Here is a 23,290-nt window from a genome sequence, read left to right as displayed (position 1 = left end):
AGGGGATTTCTGATTTATGAACAAATGCTAGTACTTCTGAACATGTCCCATGCATGGTTGTAATTTTAAAGCGAAGACATACAAACATTTCCTGTACTTAGAAGTAGCTGTTTTACATTGTCTTACATTATGCTCTGACTTGTGTAGAAATCAATTTGCAGACAGGTCTCCAGAACAGAACTTGTTCATAACCTGGTGACTGCCTATAGTTATTCTGGTCCAGTCATTCACCAAAATCCTTTCTGAATCAGCCACTAAATATTAGCAAAACTCATTTATATACTGCCCTTGGAGTATCTGAAATGTTCCACATCAAAAGAATTGTATGTAAAATTAAGTTAATGTTACAGAGGAATCAGCTGTGGGAAGACTGTTTATTTCTAATATCATAAGATAAGGAGCAAAAAGTGTGCCATTTGGCCCAACAAGTCTGCTCTATCATTCAGTGAAATCATGGCTGATAAACCTCATCTCCACATTCCTGTCTTTTCCCTGTAACCTTGATCCTCTTAGTGATTAAATATCTGTTAAATGATGTGGAGAAGCCAGTGTTGGACTGGGATAGACAAAGTTAAAAATCACACAACACCAGCTTATAGTCCAACAGGTTTATTTGGAAGCACTAGCTTTTGGAGCGCTGCTCCTTCATCAGGTGGTTGTGGGCTACTCCTTCATCAGATGTGTGTGTGTGTGTGTGTGTGTGTGTGTGTGTGTAGTGGGGTCATCTGTAGTGTGACACACATTTACATACACCACACTCTCACCGACTTATATGTCTCACAGGCTTATACACTTTACCAAACATTCAAACACACACTGTTACACGTGCTGACACTCGAACACATTCACATGCACACGCGCACACACACACACACACACACACACACACACACGTCTATGGGGTGCATTTGCATTTACAGGGTTATGTATGCAGATGTGTTCTATTTTGCTGAAAAAGCACACAACCTGCTGGCAGTCAGTCCATGTAATATTTTATAAATTCCTACTTTGGAAATTGAACCAGTCTGACTCAAGAGTGGGATACAGACAGACTTGAACCTCACACCTTTAATACATTGTCTGAGCTGAGATGTCTCCTTTTTTTGATAAAACCTCAAGTTAGCTTGAGAATGTGACTTAAAAGAAGTTCTGGAATTTACATATTAATGAACCAAAACCTGCAACCTATTAGTCATAGAGTCATAGAGATGTACAGCATGGAAACAGACCATTCGGTCCAACCTGTCCATGCCGACCAGATATCCCAACCCAATCTAGTCCCACCTGCCAGCGCCTGGCCCATATCCCTCCAAACCCTTCCTATTCATATACCCATCCAAATGCCTCTCAAATGTTGCAAATGTTGTACCAGCCTCCATCACATCCTCTGGCAGCACATTCCATACATGTACCTCCCTCTGCATGAAAATGTTGCCCCTTAGGTCTCTTTTATATCTTTCCCCTCCAACCCTAAACCTATGCCCTCTAGTTCTGGACTCCCTAACCCCAAGGAAAAGACTTGCCTATTTATCCTATCCATGCTCCTCATAATTTTGTAAACCTCTATAAGGTCACCCCTCAGCCTCTGACGCTCCAGGGAAAACAGCCCCAGCCTGTTCAGCTCTCCTTATAGCTCATATTCTCCAACCCTGGCAACATCCTTGTTAACATCCTTCCCGACTCAGGCGACAGACTATGTGGAGTTTGCACATTCTCCCCGTGTCTGCGTGGGTTTCCTCCAGGTACTCCGGTTTCCTCCCACAGTCCAAAGATGTGCAGGTCAGGTGAATTGACCACGCTAAATTGCCCGTAGTGTTAGATAAGGGGTAAATGTAGGGGTATGGGTGGGTTGAGCTTCAGCGGGTCAGTGTGGACTTGTTGGGCTGTAGGGTTTGTTTCCACACTGTAAGTAATCTAATTTAATCTAATCTTTTCTGAACCCTTTCAAGTTTCACAACATCTTTCCGATAGGAAAGAGACCAGAATTGCACGCAATATTCCAATAGTGGCCTAACCAATGTCCTGTACGGTTGCAATATGACCTCACAACTCCTGTAGTCAATACTCTGACCAATAAAGGAAAGCATCCCAAACGCTGCCTTCACTATCCTATCTACCTCCAACTCCACTTTCAAGGAGCTATGAACCTGCACTCCAAGGTCTCTTTGTTCAGCAACACTCCCTAGGACTTTACTATTAAGTGTATAAGTCCTGCTAAGATTTGCTTTCCCAAAATGCAGCACCTCACATTTATCTGAATTAAACTCCATCTGCCACTTCTCAGACCATTGGCCCATCTGGTCCAGATCCTGTTGTAATCTGAGGTAACCCTCTTCGCTGTCCAATAGATCTCCAATTTTGGTGTCATCTGCAAACTTACTAACTGTACCTCTTATGCTCGCATCCAAATCATTTATGTAAATGACAAAAAGTAGAGGGCCCAGCACCGATCCTTGTGGCACTCCACTGGTCACATGCCTCCAGTCTGAAAAACAACCCTCCACCACCACCCTCTGTCTTCTACCTTTTGAGCCAGTTCTGTATCCAAATGGCTAGTTCTCCCTATATTCCATGAGATCTAACCTTGCTAATCAGTCTCCCATGGGGAACCTTGTTGAACGCCTTACTGAAGTCCATATAGATCACATCTACTGATCTGCCCTCATCAATCTTCTTTGTTACTTCTTCAAAAAACTCTATCAAGTTTGCGAGACATGACTTCCCATGCACAAAGCCATGTTGATTATCCCGAATCAGTCCTTGCCTTTCCAAATACATGTACATCCTGTCCCTCAAGATTCCCTCCAACAACTTGCCCACCACCGAGGTCAGGCTCACCCATCTGTCTATAGTTCCCTGGCTTGTCTTTACCGCCCTTCTTAAACAATGGCACCACGTTTGCCAACCTCCAGTCTTCCGGCACCTCACTTGTGACTATCGATGATGCAAATATCTCAGCAAGAGACGCAGGAATCACTTCTCTAGCTTCCCACAGAGTTCTCTGGTACAACTGATCAGGTCCTGGGTATTTATCCACCTTTAACCATTTCAAGACATCCAGCACTTTCTCTTCTGTAATCTGGACATTTTGCAAGATGTCACCATCTATTTCCCTACAGTCTGTATCTTCCATGTCCTTTTCCACAGTAAATACTGATGCAAAATATTCACTTAGTATCTCCCCCATTTTCTGTGGCTCCCCACAAAGGCCACCTTACTGATCTTTGAGGGGCCCTATTCTCTCCCTAGTTACCCTTTTGTCCTTAATATATTTGTAAAACCACTTCGGATTCTCCTTAATTCTGTTTGTCAAAGCTATCTCATGATCCCGTTTTGCTCTCTTGATTTCCCTCTTAAGTATAGTCCTACTTACTTTATACTCTTCTAAGGATTCCCTTAATCTATCCTGGCTGTACCTGACAAATGCTTCCTTCTTTTTCTTAACCAATTTCTTTAGTCATCCAGCATTCCCAATACCTACCAGCCTTCCCTTTCACCCTGACAGGAATATACTTTCTCTGGATTCTTGTTATCTCATTTCTGAAGGCTTCCCATTTTCCAGCCGTCCCTTTACCTGCGAACATCTGCCTCCAATCAGCCTCTGAAAGTTCTTGCCTAATACCGTCAAAATTGGCCTTTCTCCAATTTAGAACTTCAACCTTTTCCATCACTATTTTAAAACAAATAGAATTATGGTCGCTGGCCCCAAAGTGCTCCCCCATTGACACCTCAGTCACCTGCCCTGCCTTATTTCCCAAGAGTAGGTCAAGTTATGCACCTTCTCTAGTAGGTACATCCACATATTGAATCAGAAAGTTTTCGTGTACAGACCCATCTAGCTAAACCATTAACACTATGGCAGTCTCAGTCTATATTTGGAAAGTTAAAATCCCCTTCTACACCTAGCCTATGATTCTTAAAGATGACTGAGATTTCCTTACAAGTTTGGTTCTCAATTTCCCTCTGACTATTGGGGGTGGGGGGTCTATAATACAATCCCAATAAGGTGATCATCTCTTTCTTATTTCTCAGTTCCACCCAAATAACCTCCTTGGATGTATTTCCAGGAATATCCTCCCTTAGCACAGCTGTAATGCTATCCCTTATCAAAAACGCCACTCCCCTTCCTCTCTTGCTTCCCTTTCTATCCTTCCTGGAGCATTTGTATCCTGAAATATTAAGCTGCCAGTCCTGCCCATCCCTGAGCCATGTTTCCGTAATTGCTATGATATCCCAGTCCCATTTTCCTAACCATGCCCTGAGTTCATCTGCCTTCCCTGTTAGGCCCCTTGCATTGAAATAAATGCAGTTTAATTTATTAGTCCTACCTTGTCCCTGCCTGCCCTGACTGTTTGACTCACTTCTGTTCTCAACTGTACCCGTCTCAGATTGATCTCTTTCCTCACTATCTCCCTGGGTCCCAACCCCCCCCCCCCCCCCCCCCCCCCGCCCCCTTACTAGTTTAAATCCTCCCAAGTAGTTCTAGCAAAACTCCCTGACAGTATATTAGTCCCCTTCCAATTTAGGTGCAATCCCTCCTTCTTGTACAGGTCACTTCTACCCTAACAGAGATTCCAATGATCCAAAAATGTGAATCCTTCTCCCATACAGCATCCATCTGCTCTATCCTCCTATTCCTGCCCTCACTAGCTCGTAGCTCTGGGAGTAATCCTAATATTACTACCCTTGAGGACCTCCTTTTTAAATTTCTACCTAACTCCCTGTAATCTCCCTTCAGAGTCTCAACCTTTTCCCTTCCAATGTCGTTGGTTCCAATGTGGCCAATGACATCCTGCTGACACCTCTCCCTCATGAGAACATTGTGCACCCTCTCTGAGACATCCTTGATCTTGGCACCAGGGAAACAACACACCATTCTGCTTTTTCTCTGCTGGCCACAGAAATGTTTGTCTTCACCTCTGACTACAGAATCCCCTAACACAATTGATCTCTTGGAAGCCGACATACCCCTTGTTGCATTACAGCCAGTCTCAATTACCAGAAACTTGGCTGTTTGTGCTATGTACCCCTGAGAATCCATCACCCCCTACATTTTCCAAAACAGCATACCTGTTTGAAATGGGTATATCCACAAAAGACTCCTGCTCTAGCTGCCTACTTCTCTTACCCTTCCTGGAGTTAACCCATCTATGTGACTGTATCTGAGACTTCCACCCCCTTTCTATAACTGCCATCTGTCACATACTGTTGCTGTTGCAAATTCCTCATTACTTCTATCTGTCTCTCCAACCGATCCACTCGATCTGATAAGATTCGCATCCGACAGCGTTTATGGCAGATATAATCTGCAGTAACCCTTAAACTCTCTTTAAACTCCCACATCTGACAAGAAGTACATATCACTGCAACGACCATTTTTGCTCCTTCACAATCTACAGACCCAGAAAATAACACAGTCTTATTCCTCTACAAACACTGCCCCAGGTTAAGTTAATAGCTATGGCTTATATTTTAAGCTTAATCAAGAGACTTATCTCCAAAAACATATAATCAAGAAAGAATCCATTGTACCTACTACTGCAGCTTTTCTCTTGACAACCATCAACTTATCTGATTCTGTGCTGTGAACTTCGCCCAACAGTTCCTCCAAGATTAGTTGTGAATTTCACTGTTTGTTAATTTTCCCAGATGCACTCCGATGTCCAGCGATACACAAATTCAAACAGCAAAGGCGGTAACTGTGCAGGTCCTCTCTCTCTCTCTCCTGCACTGACCTCACCATGTGCTTCCTTTGTCTGCCCTTCTCCCTTTTAAACTGCTGTTGTTTTGACTTTTTTTTCCAAAGTTCCAAAACAATGCAACAGCATATAAAACAGTAATTGCTGCTCCTGGAATTCGAGGAAATCACCTCCAACACCTAAAATACCTCAAAAAAAGGAGCAGCTCTTACAGTCAGAAATTTTCCTGTCCTCCATCTTGGATTACCCAGAATTCTAAAAGATGAAAGATTTAACAGCGGTTTAGGTTTGTTCAAGATATCATTTCAGTTGCAGGACACTAATCTTTTGCTATAAATTCCATGTTTTATGATCCTGCTCCACAGCTACCTGATGAATGAGCGAGTGCTCATGCGATTGCTTCCAAATAAATCTGTTGGACTATAACCTGGTGTTGTGTGATTTTTAACTCTGTTAAATGATTCCGCCCTGACAGCACTCTGGGATAAAGAATTCCGTAGGTTCAGTATTCTCTGAGAGAAGGCCTATCTCCTCATTACTCTCACAAATGGGCAACCTCTTGCTCTGAGATTATGCCTTCTGGTTCTAGGCTCTCCCTCAGGGAAAGCAACCTCTCTGCATCTCCCCTGCCAAGGCCTTTAGGAATCTAATATATTTCACTATGGTCTCCTCCCATTCATATAAACTCCCAGTGAGTACAAGCCTAACCTATTCCACCTTTTCTCCTAAGAAATTCCTCCTATATCTGGGATCAACCTGGTGAACCTTTGGATTGTCTGCAAGGTCCCCAAAACTGTTCAAAGTATCCCAAGTATGGTCAGACAAATGCCCTGAAAGTTTCATCAAGGCATCCCATTTTAATTCCCTCTAAAATCAATCTAACATTCCATTTGCTGAACTTGGCAGCTAGTTTTTTGAGATTGATGAATAGCCCCAAATCGTGCTGATTGCAGCTTTCTGCAGTCTTGCTCCATTTAAATAAAATTCCACACTTCTGACCAAACTGATTCACTTCATGATTTCCCAAACTATATTTTCCCACACTCTCTCTGTGGGTGCTGTTTGGCTAAATGAAAGTTCATTGGGGTTGGGTGAAAACAGCGAATGGGTGACTCTGACTCAATGTTCAGTCTCAGACCAGCCAGTTCAGAGAGTGACACGGTCCCAGTGGAAACAACCAGTTGGTAAGTGACACCTGCAGTGTATTTTCTTACAGTTTTGAAACATATTAACTTTATTAAAGGCAGGGGCTTTTAGTTATAATAGAAGGCTTGCAACAAAGGAAGGTCTCTAGCTTAATTAAATTCTCTTAAAGGAAGTAACTAACGTAATCTGAAGACGGGTCATGACAGGACACCTCATACCGGTGGCGTGCTCCTCTTGCATGATATGGGAAATAAGGGATGCTTCCAGTGTCCCTGGTAATGACATGGAAGAAGTATGTCCAGATGCAACTTCTAGCTCACTGCTCTGCAGAACTGGAGCAGCAGGAAACTCACTGTGGAGCATCCGCAATGCTGAAAACGTGGTGTTCAGCATGTTTAGCAAAGTGATCATACCACAGGTGAGGATCACACAGGCAGAAAGGGAATGGAGGACCATCAGTCAACATAAAAGGCTCAGGGAGGAAGTGCAGTAGTCCCCAGTGGTCATCCTCCTCGCAAGTAGGTATACCGCTCTGGATGCTGTTAGAGGCGTTGGCCTCTCAGGGAAAACATCATCAGCCAAGTTCACAGCATCATGGGTAGCTCTGCTGCACAGAAGGAGAGGAAATGAGCATCAGGGCCATAGTGATAGGGGATACAATAGTAACAGGTAGAAACAGGCACTTCTGTGGCCACAGATGCGAATCCAGGATGGTATGTTGTCTTCCAGGTGCTAAGGTGAGGGATGTCAAGGAGAGGCTGCAGGACATTCTGGAGCGGGAGGCTGAACAGCCAGGGGTTGTTTAATTAATTATAAATTATAATGCAGGACCTCAAAAGTAGTCATTTTGGGATTCCTCCCAGGGCCACGTACTAGCAAGAACAGGAATAAGAGGACAGATTAGATGAATACTTAGCTGAAGAAATGGTGCACCAGGCAGCATGCACAGGGAATCAGGTCAGCTCAATATCCCGGCAACAGTCATGATGCTTTCAATTTGCAGCAATCCACTGTGCTTTCTACATCCAAGCTACCACTACAAACTGGAGGTTAGCTGACTGGCAGCAGAGCTTTTTCCTGAAATGTCAACTCTCCTGCTCCCCAGATGCTGCCTGACCTGTTGTGCTTTTCCAGCACCACATTCTCGACACTAATCTCCAGCATCTGCAGTCCTCACTTTCACTGCCTGAGTGGCAGCAGTGACTATGCCCCGGTATAGTGGCTGATAAAACTAGTGAACGATTCTCACACACACACACACACAACATGAGCACATTGCATGTAATGAAAGCTATGCAGCCACACAGAATGTTCTGTAGAAGCCCACTGATGAATTGGTTCACAAAGGCCTGATAGACATTGAATCATCTCAGGGTGGGTGAGGACAGTCTGCAATATCTGACTGGCCAGTCAGTGTAGCAGTGATAGAAGACAATTGCTGTCATCCCAAGAGAGATCAGTTTGCCAGTGGCACGGATCTGATGCAATGAGTGTGAAACTGAGTGAAAGCATCATTTCTTCTTCATGAATGCCTTGTTGTGTTTCTACCATTGTATGCAGTACACAGATATCCAAGAGAGAAAGCAATAAGGTTAAGGTGGTGCTGAGGAGCAGATAGGTGTAAAAGAAAAGGATTGAGAGTGAGGTGCTGGAAGGGCCAGCAGGTCAGGTAGCATCCGAGGAGCAGGAGAATCAACATTTTGGGCAAAGACCCGTCATCAGGAATGAGGCCCTTGAAAGCAAAAGGTTCCATCTGAGTTCGGAAATTGAAAAGGAATGGAGAAGGGGAAGTGAGCCGTAAGATGAAGCTTTAGGAATGAGAATGTTGTTCTTTTCTCTGGTTTTAGCTCTGCCCTGGCCATGGTCTCAGTAATTATCAAGCCATATGACACACACCATCACCTCCAATGCAATAAAAATTGGCAACCATGCCTGTCCCCTGCCAGCCCACACTTTTGGCACCAGTTTGATCAGTAAAATATTTAGTTGATAGCTATCATGTTCAAATAGCTGCCTGTAATGTTTGAGGTTTATGACAGTGTTACTAGGTGTGTGCAAATGAGGTGAAGATATGAATGATCTATAGGTTTTGGTGAAATGTCATCAACTTGAAACGTTAATTCATTTTTCTCTCCACCGATGCTATCAGATTGGCTGAGCATTTTCAGCATGTTATATTGGTATTTGATGTTAGCCAAGAGTTATAATTGTTAGATATTGCTGGTAGGTGTGATGGCAGTGATTTAATCAATCAGTGGGATATGGTATTTGAAGGAGCATTCATTGACCTCAATCTTTCTTAACTTTTGATGTAATGTAACCATGTCCCCGAGCGTTAATATGTGGTAGTGACCACAGCTATTTGGCATTACTGTCTCTGCATACATTTTCTGCAAGACCTTCTTGGTCCCCTGGTCTTTCTCTCCTTTTTTCCAGCACCTACATCATGGTTCCCACTTCACTTCGGAGAACCTTGGAACATTCTCTTTGTTTTACTGTGTCATTATTCAGTCTTTTTCCACATCAATATGTGCTCCATGACAACTTCCAGCACTTGCTTCAAACATAGTACATCTCTTTGTTCAGATATGCTGGCAGACTCTAGGTAATGCAGGCTAGATTAAAGCAGTAAAAATAGAGCATGGTAGAAATGTTCACTTTTCTGACAGTATCTATGCAATGGGAGATGTGGACCTGATGTTTTGAGTTAAATATGATGGGTTATGTGCTGTTGAAAGGGAATAGAGAGAAACAGAAAGGGAAGGCCTGGGATAGGATAGAAGACAGGACAGATTAAGTGACAAAGATTTTGGGGAAGAGAGACAGTAATTATCCAACTGGGTGTTAAATGCTGTAAATTATTTAGTGCTGACATCCCACACTCCCTGCTGAGGTGTGCAGTACAGCAACATTACTGTAGGCATTGGATTTACCTGAAATCAAGTTAATTAGCCAACAGCATCCAATCTGGCATGCCACCTGCATCAGAAGCAACATGGACCGGGTTAATCCCATATCCCCGCACCTATTCTTAGGGATTATAGAATGTAGCCAGCTATTGAAGCACAAGTGGCATTAGTGAAAGTTTGAGGACAAAATAACTGGTAATCATTAAAATCAAATCATTCATAGAGTTTCAATTTCTATTAAAGAAAGTTTTTGAGGTGGGTCAAAATGAACTGATTTGGATAATTGAATTTTATTTCCTGAAAATTGATGTGTTTATATCTTCTTGAATTAAGCTGATACTACTTTAGAAGTACCAGTTAGCAGCATTTTCAGTGTTCCTCTGTTGTTTTTCACTGTTCAAAAATTGTTTTGATGGGAATGTTATCATCTAATATAACATAAGTGAAATTACTTCTGTATTTATGACTTTTATTACACAGATAAAAATATAGAAAGTATATATTAAACACTTTACTACTTAACTTTGTGGCAGCATTTTTGATAAAGGTTTTTTCTGTAATGAATTGTAGAGTTAGTTACCTTTTTACATTTTTTTCTCAAAACTAGTTGCGTGTATAAGACAAATTACAGCCTATCGGGCCAGAAACTCTAATATCTTAACTGGCTGTTCGGTTTATTGGTTCCTGTAAACTGTCCAATCATTTTGCAGTTTCCTGCCCACTGCTTCCATGTGAGACGTCTGTTTATTTCTGAGTTAAAAAGGTGCTACTTGAGCTGTAGTCCTGTTAAACTCAGCACAGTTCCTAATGCTTGCAAGAACGCAAGAACAGCCTGAAGGTGGTCCTGAGGATTTCCATCAGAACAGCAGGTGTCATCTGTGAGAGCTTGACAGTCTTCTCCTGTGAAGTTACTGCTTGCAGTTTGAAGATTTAATTAATTCAAACTAGAACATCTGAGGAACGAAATATAGGTAATGATACCTATGAGAAAGTGGTGAGTTGATTTTGATTTGACATTGTATCTTCAACAAAATTGCACTGACTTACTGTTGGTGCAGTAGTATGTTTTTTTAAAATGACAGCATTTTATATGATAAGTTTATCAGCATGGAAGTGCTCACATCTTCAGTATCCGAATAGCGGTGAAATAATTAGTCAGTGGTGCATAAGGATGATTCTACATTTTCTGGTATATTAATTGGATTGGCTCATTATTCCTGATATGCCAGGAAAGAATGGTGATACCCAAGCTTTGTCTTGTACCAGTTGATGACTCTATTTCAACAACGGTGTGCTGTAGGGCTGCTCCAGGGCATTTTACTGAGTGAATTTTCAGGAAGATGATCAAAATACTTTGGTAGCTTTCCATTTCAAGAAAGTCATCAAACATCCTGCTCTCTGCATAATTTACCATTTTAAATTATTATCGATGGGAAACATATAAATTGAAAAGATCTTTTTGAATAATCAAGAACTAGCCTATTGTTTGTGAAAGTTTAGATGATAATAATGATAGTTTGGTATAGATCAGACATTCAGTTCAAAGTGTAAATTAAACACTTGGTTCTTAGGACTAAAGGGATCAAAGGGTATGGGGAGAAAGAGGAAACAAGATACTGAGTTGAACAATTAGCAATTACGATATTGTATGGCAGAACCGAATTGAGGGGCCAAATAGCATATTCCTATTTTCTATATTTCAAAGTGTAGACTGCAAAATGTCTAGTTCTATAGGATGATTCATACAAATCTTTGCTGTGATAATTGTTTATGCTCACCAGTCCGAAGGATTTTATTTTCAATATGACTTGGTTAAGACTGTGCAAAAGGAACCAAAGCAACCTTCATCAGATACAGGTGACTGTGATTGTGCTTTGTCCGACCAGGCTACAGAAGTGAAAAGCTGTCATTTCAGAAGCTTGAATATAGATGGGAGCCTCAGAAGATACCAGACAGATTCAGTGGGGCACCGATACTCAAAAGAACCTTAATTAAGAATGTTGGAAGACAAAAGCCCAGCTTCCAGTTCTGCCCATCCAATAATTTGTATAACCTCTGAGGGAATGCCAGGGGATTTTAGCAGCTGTCAATGATACAAGCCATGAATTCCCACCCAGTAGCAATGATACGTTTGATGAGGTTTGTAATTGGTCACGTTTTCAACCATTTCTCCTTGACTACTCACTAGATTTAGAATGTCATCTGTGGCAAGTTTCAGTTGTGGCAGTCAGAGTTACCTGTGAGAGCTGAATGACTCATTAGGGCCACCTCCTAGCTGAAACTAACCTGGTCGTGGTTATTGCTATGACAATGTTGTCTTTTTAGTGCTTGCCTCATATACCCCAAAAGGTAATGTGCTAGACTGTCTGGTCACATGCTTTAATCAGCTTTGGGTTGTTTCGGAGTTCAATGTTCACCTTTAACGGATTATTGTAGGCATGTTTTAGCCATTATTGGTATTAAAACTGGGAGTGGATGCCTACTGGGCAGCTACTTAGAGTTCTCCATTCTTAAATATTTCGGAATACAAAGGAGAAGCATGAGGTTTTCATCACACTGTCTCCCAAATGGAAGACTTTGGATTTCAGATGTCACCTGTTTAATTGAAAACACTTGTTATCAAAATTATTGGTTGGATTCCTTCTGTTAGGATGAGCTGTTTGACCAACCTTCAAGATGTTGAATCATAAATTGGGCATAAGCAAATTAAAATATCCAGAGCGAGATCCCACCATCTCCTCTGTTAAAATGTCAGTGCAACTCAGCGAATTCAGAGAAAATAAATCTATGTTGCAAGTATTCAATATCAAAAAAAACATTTTTAAGTCTATTACTTTGGACCTAAACCCTTGGCCTGTGATTATATGTACTCCATTTCACAAATTGAAGTTTATTAAAATCTCCTGCAATATAGGACTGACCATTCTGTTGGCTGGTAGAAGATGGTATTGAGTGTGGAAGAAATGTTCACCTTGCTGGCAGTCAGACTATGTGTCAAGCTGCAAACTTTTCTGCAACGATCTCCAAGACAGTGTGAAGAGCTGAAAATAATAATTTTGCAAGTTTATTTGTTGTAAACAAACTCTAATAAAGAAAGCTTCATAAAAATATTGCTCTCTTCAATTTGCATGATTTTCAGACTATGTTTTTTGACTACATGAAAATGTGGTTTCATGTTACACACTGATTAATTTGCAATATATCAATAGCACAGAGCTGTACTTAATTAGAACAGACTCTTGCATCTGGAACGTTTTATTACAATCCATACGGATGGGGCATTAGTTTCCTGTCTCTGAAACTTGTTGTTGCTCAGGATCCCAAATAAAAGCATTTGCCGAATCCTTATTGAATTCCCAATGGGGAGATGTTTCCAATGTAAAGCTGCCCATAAGGTGAGCTTAATAAGCACCAGTTGACCAAGTCTCATCAATTTATTTTGTTTATTGTAGCTGTTCATGTGGAGTGACTTGTGTAGTTTTAATTCTTGTTTTCTCATGGTTTTGTTGTGTTCTAGAAACTTTAAATACATCTTTTTAGCATTTTTGTGCAGCAAGGCAGTATTAAAAAAGAGTTTCATGCTTATAAGTACCAAGGTAAATTATCATAGCAGCTATTGGTCATACTTGCTGCTGTCATTCCTCATTGGGTTCAACTAGGCAAGCAAAACAAAAATTCACATAAAGCATGAAATTTAAAAAACTTATTTCAACAGACTTACAGTTCAATCTGTTATAATTCAACCTACACATTTAATCTAAGGTGATGTTTTACATAATGACTTCAGGTAATTGAGTAAAAGTTTTTAATTTTGATCCAACTTCACTGTTCAATAGTGTCGCCTTTAATTCACGCCATTGCCTTGGTTCAAAAATTTGTATTCTATGCAGAAAATCATTCGACTAACCCAAACACAGCCACACACTATTATCTAGTTGTTATTGCCATAAATCTCAGTTTCACCTCATTGCTATACCATTCCAGTCTAACAATACTGAAAGGAATTGTAACAATGACATTTCTCATGAAATTGTTCAGAGATAGAGAGAACCAACTCGCCAGGAATTGAAGCAATCTTTATTTCTGCTGCCTCTGTTATGCTTTACTCTTCCTAGTTGGAGTATTTAGGACAATCTGACCAAAGGAAAGTTCTCTTGTCTGAATGAATATGGCCGTGGGCACACATCAATATTCCATAATTAAGGTAGTGGAGAAAGTGAGAGGATAGCAAGTGAAAGAAGCAAGTTGATGATGCAACAATACACAACTGAAGCTGGGTGATGTGCATAAGCAGATCATTCAAGTGCCTGATATTATTATGGAGTACAAAGGGAAGACTGATTTATTGCAGTGTTCTGGTTTACCTGCAACCTGTGTCAAAATAATATTTACATTAAAAGTAGGACATGTTTACTTTAACAGAAGACTTGCATCAATGAATAATATACACCAGCAAAATGATCTGAAAGCAATATTAAATGGTTGAAAAGTACATGCAACTTGTTCCTTCAACATACAGTGTATAGTTCAATCTATTATAGAGCAAAAATATGGTTCAAAATCTCAACCATTCAAACATATTTGTTGATTTGAAAATTGTAATATAATTAAACAGTACACTGATTTTGAGTTTTAACAAGCAATTCAAATGTTAATAATGAAGTGGATTTATGCTGATTTTACAAAAATTAGACTCCAAAGAATTCTGAGATCAAAGGAATGTTCTGACTTGTATATTTTGCCATTCTTGAAATATTTAAAGTACAAAATGGATAGATTTTTAAAACGTTGTACTCCTGGAGACAACAGAGAAATATAATTTATGCTTCGTTTGAAGTGAATCATAAATCTCCTTTGATTATTTTTAACTTGATAAAAATTATGTCTTCAATCAGATTTTTGGTCAGCTATCCTACTGTTTGTTCCTTTGGCTCACTGTTAGCTTCTAACTGATTATTTTCCTGTGATGACTTTAAATGTGAGGCATAAATGAGGGTGGCACAGTGGTTAGCACTGCTGCCTCACAGTGCCAGAGACCTGGGTTCAATTCCTGCCTCAGGTGACTCTCTGTGTGGAGTTTGCACATTCTCCCTGAGTCTGCGTGGGTTTCCTCTGGTTTCCTCCCACAATCCAAAAATGTGCAGGTTAGGTGAATTGGCCATGCTAAATTCCCCGTAGTGTTAGGTGAATGTAGGAGTATGAGTTGTTGGTCGGTGTGGACTTGTTAGGCCGAAGGGCCTATTTCCACACTGTAAGTAATCTAAATGCAGATTATTGTTTTCCTTCACATCATCCTACTCAATTCTGTGAACAGTGTGCCATTCCCTTGTCAAATGAGCAAGAGGGGGCTTGCATCCAGTTTTCTACAAGTGCCTTAAAAGAAGTACCAGCTTGCTTTTCTTCCCCTCTTGTTCTCCAAAGCTGTAGAGACTTGTCCTTACTTTGTCCTCAGAACACACTGCATGTGGACCTGATAAAGCCCTTAGCATCAGTGCATTGTGTTCCACCAGACTGCTCTCAAAAATGACGTTTCAATTTTTAATAATTTGTAAAAGATAAAAAAAAACTAGGGCATCAATTTAGTTGTAGCTTTTTTAAATAAAAAAGTATATAATACCCATATCATACAGGGCAGGACAGAAATATTAACCATGGTTTCATGCTCCAGATCACATTCCTCCTACCATCTCACACTGTAAGAATGCAGGCACTGTTAAAGTGTGTGAACATAACGAATGAGCCAAGGTCCATTCAGCTGCAGAGAGTGCAGTCCTATGAGGGTATCTTCTAATGGTGTCTGGAAGTTGAATCCTGTAAAGTCTCAGCAGAGAGCTGCTATTACAATTTGGCATTTTACCCACTCTTGAATATATAATTAGCGATTTGACAAGGAGCCGAAGCAGACTATTTGGTCCATTGAGCCTGTTCCAGCATTCAATATGATCATGGCTGATCTGTCTCTACTCCTGTTTCCCAGATGCTCCCCACATGCCTCGATTTGCTGAGAGACCAAAAATTGGTGTATCAGCCTTAAATAGTTTCAAGAACAGTGTCCAAAGTTTCTGGGGTAGAAAATTTTGAAACTTTACATTCGTCAAAATGATGAAATATCTCATCTCAATCCTAAAGAGTCAACGTCTTCCCCTGAGAATGGGCTCCCGTGTCCTTGATTCCTCAGCCCAAGTTAAAAACTCTTGGTGTATAATCTGTCAAGCCCTTTCAAAATCTTCTATGTTCCAATGGGATCACCTCAATTTATTTACCACCAATTCAGGACAATTCTTTTTTCCCAAAGAAACGCTCCAATGAACCTTGGCTGCACTGCCTCAAATGTAAATATGACCTTCCTCAGATATGGAGTATAGACTGTGCATGGTACTGTGGTGTGGTCTTACCAAAGCCCTGTACAAATGGAGCGCAATTGCCTTTGGCTATACTCCAATCGCTATGTAATAAAGGCCAAAATGCCATTGGCCTTCCCAACTGCTTGCTGAATCTGAATGCTATCTTTGTGTTAATAACTATCTAAATGTCTCTGAATGACAAGATTTTAATGTTTCATAAACAAACCTAGAAATTACTGGCGAAACTCCAGTCTGGCAGCACCTGTGAAGAGAAAGCAGAAGTAACATTTTGCATCTGGTGACTCCTTATCAGAACTGAAATTTATCAGCTAGGAAATTTATGCTGACAATGAGGGTGGGGGAGAATGGAGAGAGAGGTAAGCGGTGGGTGGAGACAGAACCTAGAAAGAGAGAGACAGAGATATATGAATAGGGTAGACAGATGAGGGGATTATTGATAGTAGGCCAGGACAAAAAAGAAGCTGCATACGTGATAATGAGAACTGGGAGTAGGCCTGTCTTCAGCATAATTACCACTTTTTCCTATCACTGCTGCTATCACTTCTAAAGAATAATCACTGGACTGGAAAAGTTGACTCTGCTTTCTCCCCACAGATACTGCCAGACCTGCTGAGTTTCACCAACAATTTCTGCTTTCCGCAGTTCTTTGTTTCATTTTAAAGTTTCATATCTTTTAAAACAATACTCTACTTATAAGAACAGCATCAGACTCAATTGCAGTGCTCCTGTAGTTGAATAACTCACCAATACCTTCAGTCTGTACTCACACATTTAAAAACAGGCACTTGAACAAAACCCTAGAACTATATCCCAGCAAAAAGTCAGTGTCTTCAGGAGAAGGAGATATTTGGACAATTTTTTAAAAGAATTGTTTTATTCAGGATGTAGTATTGAAATTGGATTAGTATAACGTAAAGAATGCTTACACCCGTAAATTCTAGATCTAAAATAATGCAGCATTAGCATGTTAGGAGTCAATCGCAGTATTTGTCATGAGTAGTCAGAACAAGAAAATTCCCCCAGAACAATTGTTTGGTAAAGATAGAGGAGGGAGGTGGTTGGGTTCAGCCCAAATTCAACTATTAAATGTTGCAAAAGAAAAAATAGATTAAATCTCACAATATGAAAAATACACCTTGATCTTCAGGGAAATATCTATCATCCTCTTTTGTCGTTCTTTGCTCCCCATTGCTGTGGATGGAACACAATTAATGATTACTGTGTGGTGTGACAAGTAACATTGAGATTATTTATATGATTGTAAAAGTTTTACAATCAAAGTTCAGCGTAATAAAGGCACAGGTTCACCATTGTCTTCTGAGACAAATGCAACTGCTTTGAATATTTTGATTCACTGCTAACATTCACATAATCCAAATACCGAGTGATCAAGCAAAGCCTCACACCATACAGTGCTGCGAGCTGACATTTTACTGGTGAACAGCTACAAACATCAGGCACTGCAGTGTCAGAATGTGGGCTGTTTTCAAACTTTTCCATGTAGATACTCCATGCAAACACTAATACACTTCTAAGTATATTTCATCCAAACTTTCTAGAATCTTAGCTAAGAAATTTGATTGCATAATCCCTATCTTTCTCTGAAGGGGCCAATACAATGTATGCAAACTCATTACTTGCCAAGAGTGTGCCACATCATGTTGGTGAGAGTGCCCTCTGTTTACCCATTGTGCCCCCCCAGCTTGAAATAGACATTGACTATGCAAATCAGGTGCTTAGTCTGTCTAAGGTCTAATTTAAACTGCTTTGTCAAATTGAATCGTGAGTGTATAATTAAGCACAATATTTGTTATACTTGCCGTGGTCAGTTTTCTCAATCACAAAGCTGCCAAGTCAGTCCTTCCTCTTAAAGGGATGGCTGGAGGCTGCCCCACAAACAAACAAACATTATCAAAAGATTCTGCTGAAATGTGAAGTTTGGAGGAACAGTAGTGCTCCTTCTAGTTCCATATACAAACTGGGGCCCAGAGCAGATCTTTCTTATTCCCTTCCTGATCACCTGCCAGTTGGTCAATCCTAATCTGTTTTGAGACTGATGAGCTTTCTGCTGGTAATACCTAGATAAGGCTGGTGATTCTGCCAGTGGGCTCTTAGTAGGTGCGGCAGCCCCAAGACCTGGATCAAACAGGTACCATCTAATCAGGAAGAACAGAGGGGCTGAGTATTATTTAAGAGGAGAAAGACCGCCGAAAGCTATAGCACTCAGGGATTTGGAATCTTTATGCATAAATAGTGAAACGTTAGCATACAATTTCAGCAAGTGATAGTGGACAGCAAATGGATTGCTGGCCTTTATTTCAAAAGGATGGTGAGGTCAGTGCAGGTGAGAGAGAGAGAGAACTTGCACAGTTACCGCCTTTGCTGTTTAATTCGTGTATCACTGGACATCGGAGTGCATCTGGGAAAATAAACAAACAGTGAAATTCTCAACTGATCTTGGAGGAACTGTTGGGCGAAGTTCACAGCACAGAATCCGATAAGTTAATTGTTGTTTTAAGTCTGTCCAAGAGAAAGGCTGCAGTAGTGAGTACAGTGGATTCTTTCTTGATTATATGTTTTTGGAGATAAGTCTCTTGATTAAACTTAAAATATAAGCCATAGCTATTAATTTAACCTGGGGCAGTGTTTGTAGAGGAATAAGACGGTGTTATTTTCTGGGTCCATAGATTGTGAAGAAGCAAAAATGGCCCTTGGAGTGATATGTACTTCTTGTCAGATGTGGGAGTTTAAAGAGAGTTTAAGGGTTACTGCGGATTATATCTGCCATAAATGCTGTTGGATGCGAATCTTATCAGATCGAGTGGATCGGTTGGAGAGACAGATAGAAGCGATGAGGAATTTGCAACAGCAACAATATGTAATGGATGGCAATTATAGGAAGGGGTGGGGGCGGGGGGGGGGGGGGGAACGTCTCAGATACAGTCACATAGATGGGTTATTCCAGGAAGGTTGAGAGAGGTCGGCACCTAGGGCAGAGTCTTTTGTGGGTATACCCATTTCAAACAGGTATGCTGTTTTGGAAAATGTAGGGGGTGATGGATTCTCAGGGGTACATAGCACAAACAGCCAAGTTTCTGGTATTGAGACCGGCTGTAATGCAACAAGGGGTACATCGGCTTCGAAGAGATCAATTGTGTTAGGGGATTCTGTAGTCCGAGGTACAGACAGACGTTTCTGTGGCCAGCAGAGAAAAAGCAGGATGGTGTGTTGTTTCCCTGGTGCCAGGATCAAGGATGTCTCAGAGAGGGTGCACAATGTTCTCATGAGGGAGAGGGGCCAGCAGGATGTCATTGTCCACATTGGAACCAACGACATTGGAAGGGAAAAGGTTGAGACTCTGAAGGGAGATTACAGAGAGTTTGGCAGAAATTTATAAAGGAGGTCCTCAAGGGTAGTAATATCAGGATTACTCCCAGAGCTACGAGCGAGTGAGGGCAGGAATAAGAGGATAGAGCAGATGAATGCATAGCTGAGGAGCTGGTGTATGGAAGAACGATTTACATTTTTAGATTATTGGAATCTCTTTTGGGGTAGAAGTGACCTGTACAAGAAGGACGGATTGCACCTAAATTGGAAGGGCACTAATATACTGGCAGGGAAATTTGCTAGAACTGCTTGGGAGGATTTAAACTAGTAAGGTTGGGGGAGATAATGAGGAAAGAGATTGATCTGAGACAGGTACAGCTGAGAACAGAAGCGAGTCAAACAGTTAGGGCAGGCTGGGACAAGGTAGGACTAATAAATTAAACTGCATTTATTTCAATGCAAGGGGCCTCACAGGGAAGGCAGATGAACTCAGGGCATAGTTAGGAACATGGGACTGGGATATCATAGCAATTACAGAAACATGGCTCAGGGATGGGCAGGACTGGCAACTTAATGTTCCAGGATACAAATGCTACAGGAAGGATAGAAAGGGAGGCAAGAGAGGAGGGGGAGTGGCATTTTTGACAAGGGGTAGCATTACAGCTGTGCTGAGGGAGGATATTCCTGGAAATACATCCAGGGAGGTTATTTGAATGGAACTGAGAAATAAGAAAGGGATGATCACCTTATTGGGATTATATTATAGACCCCCCCAATAGTCAGAGGGAAATTGAGAAACAAACTTTTAAGGAGATCTCAGTATCTGTAAGAATAATAGGGTAGTTATGGTAGGGGATTTTAACTTTCCAAACATCGACTGGGACTGCCATAGTGTTAAAGGTTTAAATGAAGAGGAATTTCTTAAATGTGTACAAGACAATTTTCTGATTCAGTATGTGGATGTACCTACTAGAGAAGGTGCAAAACTTGACCTACTCTTGGGAAATAAGGCAGGGCAGGTGACTGAGGTGTCAGTGGGGGAGCACTTTGGGGCCAGCGACTATAATTCTATTAGTTTTAAAATAGTGATGGAAAAGGATAGACCAGATCTAAAAGTTGAAGTTCTAAATTGGAGAAAGGCCAATTTTGACGGTATTAGGCAAGAACTTTCAGAAGTTGATTGGAGGCAGATGTTCCCAGGTAAAGGGATGGCTGGAAAATGGGAAGCCTTCAGAAATGAGATAACAAGAATCCAGAGAAAGTATATTCATGTCAGGGTGAAAGGGAAGGCTGGTAGGTACAGGGAATGCCGGATGACTAAAGAAATTGAGGATTTGGTTAAGAAAAAGAAGGAAGCGTATGTCAGGTATAGACAGGATAGATCGAGTGAATCCTTAGAAAGATATTAAGAAAGTAGGAATATACTTAAGAGGGAAATCAGGAGGGCAAAACAGGGACATGAGAGAGCTTTGGCAAATAGAATTAAGGACAATCCAAAGGGTTTTTACAAAAAAATTAAGGACAAAAGGGTAACTAGGGAGAGAATAGGACCCCTCAAAGATCAGCAAGGCAGCCTTTGGATGGAGCCACAGAAAATAGGGGAGATACTAAATGAATATTTTGCATCAGTTTTTACTGTGAGGAAGGATATGGAAGATATAGACTGTAGGGAAATAGATGGTGACATCTTGCAAAATGTCCACAAGACAGAGGAGAAAGTGCTGGATGTCTTGAAACGGTTAAAGGTGGATAAATCCCCAGGTCCTGATCAGGTGTACCTGAAAACTCTGTGGGAAGCTAGAGAGGTGATTGCTGGGCCTCTTGCTGAGATGTTTGTATCATCAATAGTCACAGGTGAGGTGCCGGAAGACTGGAGGTTGGCAAATGTGGTGCCACTGTGTAAGAAGAGCGGTAAAGACAAGCCAGGGAACTATAGACCGGTGAGCCTGATCTCAGTGATGGGCAAGTTGTTGGAGGGAATCTTGAGGGACAGGATGTACATGTATTTGGAAAGGCAAGGACTGATTCAGGATAGTCAACATGGCTTTGTGCGTGGGAAATCATGTCTCACAAATTTGATAGAGTTTTTTGAAGAAGTAACAAAGAAGACTGATTAAGGCAGACCAGTAGATGTGATCTATATGGACTTCAGTAAGGCATTTGACAAGGTTCCCTATGGGAGATTGATTAGCAAGGTTAGATCTCTTGGAATGCAGGGAGAACTAGCCATTTGGATACAGAACTGACTCAAAGATAGAAGACTGAGGATGATGGTGGAGGGTTGTTTTTCAGACTGGAGGCTATGACCAGTGGAGTGCCACAAGGATCGATGCTGGGCCCTCTACTTTTTATCATTTACATAAATGATTTGGATGCGAGCATAAGAGGTACAGTTAGTAAATTTGCAGATGACATCAAAATTGGAGGTGTAGTGGACAGCGAAGACGATTACCTCAGATTACAACAGGATCTGGACCAGATGGGCCAATGGGCTGAGAAAGGCAGATGGAGTTTAATTCAGATAAATGTGAGGTGCTGCATTTTGGGAAAGCAAATCTTAGCAGGACTTATACACTTAACGGTAAGGTCCTAGGGTGTGTTGCTGAACAAAGAGATCTTGGAGTGCAGGTTCATAGCTCCTTGAAAGTGGAGTCACAAGTAGATAGGATAATGAAGAAGGCATTTGGTATGCTTTCCTTTATTGGTCAGAGTATTGAGTACAGGATTTGGGAGGTCATGTTGCAGCTGTACAGGACATTGGTTAGGCCACTGTTGGAATATTGCATGCAATTCTAGTCTCCTTCCTATCAGAAAGATGCTGTGAAACTTGAAAGGGTTCAGAAAAGATTAATAAGGATGTTGCCAGGGTTGGAGGATCTGAGCTACCGAGAGAGGCTGAACAGACTGAGTCTGTTTTCCCTGGAGCATCAGAGGCTGAAGGGTGACTTTATAGAGGTTTACAAAATTATGAGGGGCATGGATAGGATAAACAGACAAAGTCTTTTCCCTGGGGTCAGGGAGTCAAGAACTAGAGGGCATAGGTTTAGGGTGAGAGGCGAAAGATATAAAAGAGACCTAAGGGGCAACTTTTTCACACAGAGGGTGGTACGTGTATGGAATGAGCTGCCAGAGGATGTGATGGAGGCTGGTACAATTGCAACATTTAAGAGGCATTTGGATGGGTATATGAATAGGAAAGGTTTAGAGGAATATGGGCTGGGTGCTGGCATTTGGGACTAGATTGGGTTGGGATATCTGGTCGGCATGGACGGGTTGGACCGAAGGGTCTGTTTCCATGCTGTACATCTCTGTGAATCTATGACTCTATGAATGGGGGGTTCTTGCTGAAAGTATACAAGGCACCACACCTAGAATACTGTGACCAGTTTGGTCCCCTTATCTAAGGAAACATATCCTTGCATCGGAGGTATGGCAGTGCAGATTCACAAGGTAGTTCCTAGATTTAGAGGGTTTGTCTTATGAAATGAAGTTGCGTAATGTAGGTCTGTACACATTGGAATTTCGAAGATTGAGAAGCAACCTTACTGAAACATATAAGTTCCTTAAGGGTCATAACAGAATAGATGTGGTGAAGTTGTTTTCCTATGTGGGAGAGTTTAGAACCAGAGGTTATTTTAGTAATCAGTTATTCATTTAAAACAGACTATAGAACCCCTACAATGTGGAAGCAGGCCATTTGACTCTTTGAGTGCACTTCGATCCTCTGAAAAGCTTTCCACCAGACCCACCCCCTCCCCTGTAACATTACATTTTCTGTGGCTAATCCACTTAGCCTACACATCCCTGGCAATTTAGCATGGCCAATCCATCCAACGTACACATC

Source organism: Hemiscyllium ocellatum, chromosome 13 (genome assembly GCF_020745735.1).
Source record: "Hemiscyllium ocellatum isolate sHemOce1 chromosome 13, sHemOce1.pat.X.cur, whole genome shotgun sequence".
Lineage (NCBI taxonomy): Eukaryota > Metazoa > Chordata > Chondrichthyes > Orectolobiformes > Hemiscylliidae > Hemiscyllium > Hemiscyllium ocellatum.
This window is presented reverse-complemented; position numbering follows the sequence as displayed.